The 9,268-nt window shown below is 37.2% G+C and overlaps 1 long non-coding RNA gene and 1 pseudogene across 2 annotated transcripts; one reads left to right on the forward strand and one right to left on the reverse strand.

The window, feature by feature from the left end:
* The first annotated feature begins 2,678 nt into the window (after nucleotides 1–2,678).
* LOC123473939 lies at nucleotides 2,679–4,151 on the forward strand (annotated as a pseudogene).
* An 83-nt stretch (nucleotides 4,152–4,234) lies between these two features.
* LOC116924389 lies at nucleotides 4,235–5,190 on the reverse strand. 2 transcript variants are annotated; one of them, XR_004394964.2, is made up of 4 exons: nucleotides 4,960–5,190; nucleotides 4,760–4,887; nucleotides 4,543–4,702; nucleotides 4,235–4,453 (listed from the first exon to the last, which is right to left on the reverse strand). It is a non-coding gene; the product is annotated as an uncharacterized LOC116924389 (long non-coding RNA). The 2 variants fall into 2 exon arrangements; XR_004394965.2 differs by having other exon boundaries at nucleotides 4,760–4,891.
* Between the last annotated feature and the right edge of the window lie 4,078 nt (nucleotides 5,191–9,268).

Genomic DNA, 9,268 nt, shown 5'->3' on the forward strand with positions numbered 1-9,268 from the left:
GGAGGAATCCAAAGAAAAAACAGCTTTCATAGTCGATGACAATTTGTACGAATGGAATCGTTTGGCGTTTGGTTTAACCAACGCCCAGGGAACGTTTCAAAGACTGATGAATTCAGTTTTACGAAGAGTTATTGGAAAAATTTGTCTCGTTTATCTTGACGACATAATAATTTTTTCAAGAACAATTGAAGAGCATTTTAGCAATTTGAAGACTGTTTTTTCCCTCTTAGAAAACGCGCACCTAAAAATGAAATTGTCAAAATGTGAATTTTTAGCGCAATCCGTTTCCTATCTTGGACACGTAATCTTGGCTGAAGGAATAAAACCAGACCCTGCTAAAATTGTAATTCTTGTTAATTACAAAAGACCTGGTACAGTAAAAGAATTAAAATCTTTTTTGGGACTAGCCAGTTAATACAGACGATTTGTAAAAAATTTCTCTACCGTCGCCCACCCCTTGTAATCACAGGGGACGCAAGTAACTATGGCTTAGGAGCCGTCCTTTCTCAGATGAAAGACGGAAAGGACCAACCTATAGCCTATGCAAGCAAACATCTTAATAAAGGGGAAATCAAGTATTCGACAATAGAAAAAGAGGCTGCAGCAGTAGTGTTTGGGATAAAACGTTTCCGACATTACTTACAAGATCAACCTTTTGTTATTGTAAGTGATCACAGGCCTCTTCAGTGGTTGCAGACTTTTAAAGACGAAACAGGGCGACTAGGTAGATGGGTGATCTTGTTATCTAATATGAAGTTCAGTGTTAAGTACCGACCAGGTCGAGTACACGAAAATGCTGATTTTCTTTCTAGAATACCGATGAATCTAATATCTGCCATTCCTGCAGACAACAACGTAATGTGTCAAGAACAACAGAAAGATTCTCTGTGCAAAGCAATCGTTACGTTTTTGGAACAAAATGAACCTTGGAAAAAAGAAGATGGCCCTAAGCCTTCTTGGGTCGGTGAAATAGATTATTTCTTTGTAGAAAATGGTCTTTTCTGTAAACACTACGAACCTACGTCAGTGAAAAGAAGAAACTTTGAACAGTGTCAAGTGGTTGTTCCACTTTCTCTGAGAAAGCAACTTTTACAAGAATATCATGATTCCCCATTGTCAGGACATATGGCAACTAGGCGAACATTCTTTCGTCTAAGGGACAAATACTATTGGCCTACCATGTTACGGGATGTTAAGGAATATTGCACTTCTTGTGAACCTTGTGCGCTGGGACGTCGAGTGCACAGTACGAAAGCCTATCTCAACCCGTTAGACCTCGCTACAAGACCTTTTGAAGTATTGGGCTTAGATTTCCTAGGTCCAATCAAACCGCATTCACTTCAAGGAAACAATTATATATTAGTAATCACGGATTACTTTTCTAAATGGATAGAAGTCATTCCTCTTACCAACTGTACCGCCCTCAGTACTAGTAAAGCCTTAGTAGAACGAATTATTTTACATCATGGTCCCCCGAAAGCAATAATTACAGATCGAGGCAGTAATTTTACTTCTGAAGTATTTTCTGCGCTTTGTAGAGCTTTAAACATTAAACGCATGAAAACAACTGCGTATCACCCTCAGACTAATGGGCAAACAGAGCGATTCAACAAAACTGTTGTTGAAATGATAAGGAAATATTTGGAGAATGGATTCGAGCGGTGGGAGGATATTTTAGGCCCCGTTGTTTTCGCTTATAATAATTCTGTCCACTCGTCAACACTTGAGACTCCATATTTTCTAAATCACGGTCGTGATCCAGTCATGCCGATTGATCAATTCCTCCGTCCTCTTCCCCCAGTAATAGTTACTCCCTCAGACTATAAAAGTCAAATTATGAAACGCTTACACGAAGCCTTTCAGCTTGTAAAAATCAATCTTTCCCAAGCTCGTGAACAACAAAAAGCCCAGTACGATAAACGCGTAAAAGAGCAAAAATTTAACGTAGGAGATAAAGTTTTACTAGATATGCGAACGCCCTTGGCGGGAATTAGTAAAAAACTCATTCCACGTTTTATAGGCCCTTTTAGAATTTTGAAAGTAAGCAACAATAGTACTGTGGAAATACAACAAGACGTAGGAAAACCAACTCAGCTTGTACATGTGAATCGAATAAAACCCCTATTTGAGTCAATGATCTGGAAAGACGAACCAGGTGTCGACTTTTTTTATGTAAGAATTGAGAAACAAGCCGAAAAATTCGTACAAGAAACCGTAGATGAACTCGAAACTTTTCCTCTACCCCTAGAAACAAACCTTCCATCTAAGTTAGAACAAATTCCTTGTGAAAAAGAAACTCCTACTCAAAATTTGATAAGACCCCCACCCACAATTCCTCCTACTCCAAATGTAATGATAAGTTCACCAACAATTTCCTTACCTTCCAAACCGATTCCAGAGACGTCAACCTTACCCATACAACCAGAGCGTCGCCTCGGGTTACGTCCTCAAAATCTTTTAAAACCAGTTGTCAAATTATGAAATTGTATTGATGTAATTTTTTTTTGTTTGTTTATTACGTTCGAATCACTTTAACTAGCTTTAAACCGTGTTTAAATTCTAAAAACTTTGTATTAGTAATCTTAATAATTCATAGAATGGATCCCTTAAATTGATTTTTAAATTACTTTTCTGATAGATTATGTCTTCTACCCCTCCTCATCATACCGTTTTTCTGTCGCCTCCATGCTCTTAACATCACTATTTGTAATTGTACGGCTTCTCAGCCAAAAGGGTTCCTAAAATTCACTAGCGATGACTGTGATTATCAAATAAGCCCCCTTCCCGCTATTCCAGTATATTATGATGTCTATTCTACTCTTCCCCAAATTACCCATTTGTTGGCCATTCGTGTACCATATGGCTGGAAAAGAAACACATCTATACTGACTTCTGGGGTTGGCAAACCCCAAGTCAATCAAGAGTGCCAATAGAAGTCAATGCACATGAATGTGAAAAAATGCGTGATTCCTGATTGTGCCATGGCAAAAGCACGGACTACTTAGAAAACAATAAGTGGTCGTTCGAACGTATTCCAAATGTGCAGGGTAGCTGGCTTCAAGTCACAGCTGATCAGCTGATCAACTGTCGATTAGAAGAAGTTACTTTAGAAACTGAGTGCGCTAACTGTACGATAAGCTCACCCATTGGCGATATACCGGGAGGGATCAACGGATCCGTTTCTCACAACCTAGTGACCATTGTCTGGAAAGAATCGTTAAGAGAAGTTCAACAGTGCAAGCTAAGGCTTGTGGAAACAGGTATCGCTCAACGTTACCTGACTAACAACAGTGAAATAGAAAGAATTCGTGACGTCGAACAACAACTTGACTTTGTTTACAATACAACTAACAAGGAATATTGTAATTCATCCGAAAAAAGTTACAAACAAGTATTCGGAACGGAAAAAGTTATTTTACGTTTACATTCTTTAACTGACACCAATGCTCATCCGAGTAAACCACTGGAAGAAGACATCGAAAATATTGCTGGCATTATCCGGGCTGAAATTAGTGGAGCGGCACATTCTCAATACGCACGAGACCGAACTACCGATGAAATAAATGGAGTGGCTCGAGAAATTCGAGCTCTACAATGTGAAAATCGAGTGCTGGCACACAAAACTGCTATCGCCACCGCACAACACAGTGGGTGGCTTGCTGCCAGTTACCTTAATTTACCCACATGTAGCAAATTGATAGCCACTGGTGAATCGATCAGCGTCTATCAATGCTCCCCAAAAAATTAAACGATCACCACCCAGATAACACAGTGCCGTCCCAGAGACATCCAAAACACGTCATTTTGAGACGTCTGAGATGTACTTGGAACATACCATATTTCCAAGTTTACATTCCTTGGAGGTCTTTTACGTATGGGTAATGTCCGCTTCGCCGAGATCCCATACTCGTACCTATCTCGTCCCATTGGATAGACCTTGGACGTCATTCGGACGGAATTGGGATGTCAATGGAACAAGTGAGATGCGTAATAAACGTCTTGTATACGAATAGTATACTCATTCGTTCTCAATTTTTCCGCTGCATATATTGATGAATTTGCGGCAATCCCGCTATTTTCCATAAAATAAAAAGACTATGTAATTTATAAAAAAAACTCAAATTTATTTTATTACTTCAGGTCCAATATGAAACTCAAAAAAGTCAAATTATTCAATTACAATATGAAACTCAAAATAGTTTAACTGATCAGGAACAATATGAAACTCAAAATTGGAAATTTAATCAGTGCATTAACAATCGCACTTTACGTAGAAAATGATAAATTAGTCAGCAATTGTAATCGCTATCATCTTGTTGGAGCTCGTCTTCCCCATTAATTTTTCCATCTTCATTGTTCTTGAAGGCATACCTTGGGTAGTGACGTAACCAATTCTTTATCTTTGACTCCACTGCATCTCTTGTCATGGATTTGTGCATTTCACAAACTCCGTCTGAAATTGTAAAAAATATAAAAAACTGTTTAAATTTGGCCCAATGAAAGCTAAAAGAAAAATGCATTTGAAGCGTGCAATTTACTCACCAATTACAATATCACAAATAGTAAAAGTTTTAAAAGCAACTTTATCCTCACTGAGGCCTACATAGCAGAAACAACTCCCACACTCGTAGGTCATGATTGATTTCATGACCCTTCCAACGATGGTATTCGTAGTTCCCCCTATTCCAATGACGAATGCCCTCTACAGTAAAAAAGATAATGAGTTACATTACTAATTAAAGGAACTTTTCTAATTCACCATTTTTGTTTGTTAATTTGTTGTTTTGAACTCGGAGTAACTTTTCAAAGTTCTTCGCATCATCCAAATCCTTCATTGGCAACTGAAACAATTCCGTAATGCAAGATAAGTCCGAATGGGATGGAGCACTGTCTTTCAACAGCAAAGTTAGCATGCCTAGCATCTCCCGCTGATTAGCTTTTAAAACTTAAAAATAATACCTTGTTGAGTAAAAATATCCATTAACTGAAGCAAGAAACAGAGATACTCTTTTCCAGCTTTCTCACACGAGGCCGAACACAGACGCTACAATCCAAGTCCAGAACGAGCGTAAACGTTGCCAAGCATTGTTTGATGAACAGTCAAGTAAAAAAAAAATTTCTATAAATTACCAATAAACAATAAGAAATCTACAGCAAGATGGATAATACAAATATCAAATAAAAAATTATTCAAAAAAATAATACAAACTGCTTACAAAATGTATTGAACTAGCCATCTAGTGAGCGAAACGTTAACTCTGTCGTAAAAGGGAGTGAGCAAATTTCCCCACACTGAACAAAGACATGATAATAACGAAATTTTCTAAGTGTTGATAGAGAGCCAAAAGAAAAGAAATGGGACGGGCTAGGGACATCGACGGGGGACAAACGAAACATAGCAGAAAAAAAGGAAGTACTTCTTTTCCAAGGGATTGGATTGGAACATCTACTGGATGAATTCGTCGCAGCGGTGCCATTAGTACGGCTTTGGAGCCACTATGGGACAACAATTCCTATCTGGGCACTGAAATCACAAGCTGTGGTCCTCAAGCCAAAATCGGCGACTACACTTTAGACACTGAAGGATGGCAACTGACGCCTTACAACCCCTGTTACTGGCATAAAAATTTCGTCAATATTAACGGCCGAGTACATTTCTACAAAAACAGTTCTTGGCATCCAATCGTCCCCGGTGTAATAATCCAAGGACATAGTTTGATCAACACTTTGCCGTATGAAATTGAAAAGCTACTCGCACTAAGTTTACACCCCGCGCTAACCCCCACCCGATGAGCACCGCAGCTGCAATCGCCAAGATAATTGCTGCTGCTAAAGAAGAACATAGCATCGACCTTGGAAATCTTTTTTCCATGAGCACTCTTCTTTCCTCACTCCAAAAAGAAAAGAACGTTTCCCTGTCGTTTAAGATTCTTAGTTGGTCAAGTAGCATTTGTCGTCTTCTAGGGATGGGATTTATCGGATTCGTTTTCTTTCATTTTTGTGGAGTAGGTTCCCTTATTGCAAGATACATACCTTGTTATTCTTTTCTAAGTACTTGTAACCCTTTCACTTGCTTCACCAAAACATCTGGTAATGATATAGAAGTAGGCCAACCCGCGTTATTAAACCCTTCAAATCAATCCCCGCCCATTACTATTGTAAACTTACCCGCCTCTAATCAACAACCCGCCCCGGAATTTTTTGCCCCATCAGTCCCTTTTCTACAAGGAGAGCCTCCCCGGAACAAACTCCACCGGGACGCACTAAGACAAGCGCATCGAGAAGCAGCTGTTCTTTTGAATTAATTAATGTTGTTTTCTTGGTTTTGTTTTGACTCACTTTCTATTCCGTTCCAAATTTGACCTTGATTAATTGCGAGACGCAATCTTTTGGAACCGGATAGCTATGTAAAGAACCAAAACTATTTATTCTTTATTATTTTCCTTATTTTTCCCTACCCTTTATTCTTACGTAACATTATTTTCTATACGCCCCTCTTTTCTATGTAATTTCTTTCTTAGACGTCTTACAGACTGTTTAACCCTTCAAACGTTTCAACTTAATTTTCTTGTAGTTCGACCTTCACGAACCCCGTATAAAAACTATATATAGAAAATAGAGAGAGACACTTTTCACAATTCAGTTCCTAAAGAGTTGTTCCCCAATTTTTTTGTGCTACTGAAATATACTTTCCAAGAAACGACAATGAAAAGTAAGTTAAAATATTAATAAATTACAATATTAACAATTCTTTTGAAAAGTGCATTGAAAAAATTTCCCAATTACACACAGTTCCTCTATTCTGTGAAACACACCGTGCCTACAAAACCAAATATTTAGTAATGGAAAATGTAAAAGTGCGATACCATTTGGAGACAAAGCGGCTAAAGAAGTCGGTAGTTGCTCAAGATAAGGCTAAAGTACAACTAAATTTCAAAATTGCAAAAATTTCTTAACTAAGTCATGTCGGTTGTGATAAATTTATGTTTGCTTACGTGAAGTGTTATATGCCGAAATAAATTTTGGGTCTGACGAAATTTTTGCTTTGTTTCGTATTTTGTTTTGTCTGCTTTGTTGTGTTGTCAACGTATGAGTCTGGAGCAGGGACGATGATCGACTAGCATTTCCCAACACACCCACTTGCTAGCATTGGCGCTGGGAGGAACGAAAGTAAGAAATCACTTTTATGTACAAAAAGGCAATGGGAGTCCCTCCTATATGAGTGGACGAACCAGGGTTCTATGACTCTGAAGGGGGGTTGTCGTCTCGTCATTTGGGTGTACACCCAAATGACGAGTCGTACAAATAATCGAGAAAAAAATCGAGTCGTACAAATGAGTAAATGAAATTCGATCATACGAATTTAAAATAAAAATATATTTTAAAATATATTTGGTATTTTTTCATATTTGTTAATTTCTGTGAAACTTTTTAAAATCTTTTTTTACATGTTTTTCCTGCTTTCTTAACAAAAAACTCTATTCACCCTTAAATAATTGAAAATGTACATTTTGTTCAGCAAATGAAGTCCAAAATAAATTTCACTGTAAAATAAAAGCAAATCAGCGCCGGGACTTGAACTTCAGAACCCTAGATTCTCTACCCCAAGTCCTAATTGCCTTAGTACTATAACCCTGTGTCGCATGCTGAGTTGCCAAGTCTCAAAATGGCTCGGTGATATCGGTCCTCTCTCCTCTCATGCCTATAGGAGGAAAAGAGGTTTTAATACTTCACCAAGGGCCCTTGCTGAAGGGCCTCCAAGTGGTTTTGATAACTTTTGGTTTCAACCAAATAGATGAATATATCTGGGGGGAGAGGGGAATTTTGGGAACAATTGAGCAACAATCTAATTTGTGTTTCCACATAGAATTGGGAATTGAATAGGGACACTCACTATTTAACAATTTTAACTTATCTAAGTAACGAGTTTTGGCATCACTTACAAGTCCCTTTGCATAGTCGGAACACGACATAGTTTTATAATAACACAAAAAACAAAACGACGAATAACGTGAAACGGAACACTAACTATTTCAGCGAAACTTTTAAATTTAATTTATATTTCACACAATAACGAATTTAAAAATAAAAATATATTTTTTCATATTTTTTGTATTTTTTCATATTTTTTTACATTTTTTCATATTTTCCAGATTTGCTAAATTTTGTGAAACTTTTTTAGATCTTTTTTTTTACATGGATTTCATGCTTTCTTACAAAAAAAATTCTATTAACCCTAAATAATTAAAAATGTACATTTTCTTCAGCAAATGAAGCCAAAAATTTAATTCACTGTAAAATAAAAGCAAATAAGTGCCGGTACTTTTCACTGTAAAATAAAAGCAAATAAGTGCCGGTACTTGAACTTCAGAACCCTAGATTCTCTATAGAGTTGGCTAACGTCCGAAGTTGCCAGTTCGATGAAATTGTGAAAAAAAAAATTGGACACGAACTAGTAACAGTTCTTGCATGGCGGCTTACGGAGTTTCGCCCGTTGTAGTTTTAGTTTTAATTTTTTATAATTAAAATTAATAAAAATTACAAGATTACCTGATAACGAAGGAATTTCGTAATCCAATTATGAATGGAACGGAAGATAATTTCAATGGAAAAAATTAAAACTAAAACTACAACGGACGAAACTCCGTAAGCCGCCATGCAAGAACTGTTACTAGTTCGTGTTCCAGAGAAAAGGAATGTTTAATTTTAAATGTATATTTGATTTATGTTTCCCCATGTTAGTTGTATTATATGTCCCCATGTAAGTATCGATTAATTTCGTAGGCCGCCAGGTGGGCCACTCGTCATAAGTAGTAGAGAACAGCTGATGTCACAATTTAAGTATTTGGTCAGACAGAAAGCAGCCATTAGTCATTTTTAGGATTCTTATAGCTATCGACGACTCGTTTTTATTCTGTATTGGTGCGAATTCTCACCTTGTGATTTCCTGTTCTTCATTTTAGCCTTTGAGGTAATTTTATATATACCCCCCCTATTTTATATAGATATTTATGTGAATGATGGGCTAACATTATTCTCGTGTATATAGATTAGGCCCTAGAATTGATTTTTTACGTCTATGATTGCCTTATTGACCGGCTCCAAATTGTGGATGCTAGGTGAGAGCTAGTTCTTATTTCAATTGAAGTCCGTATATTAATTCTGTCTTAACTTAGGCAATTTGTGCTTTGGCTGTATTAAGTTCCATTGCTTGCACGTGCTTGCAAACTGATAAATAAATTTTGAGCTTTTGAGAAGCAATCGTTCG

This window comes from Daphnia magna, linkage group LG6 (assembly GCF_020631705.1).
Source record: "Daphnia magna isolate NIES linkage group LG6, ASM2063170v1.1, whole genome shotgun sequence".
NCBI lineage: Eukaryota > Metazoa > Arthropoda > Branchiopoda > Diplostraca > Daphniidae > Daphnia > Daphnia magna.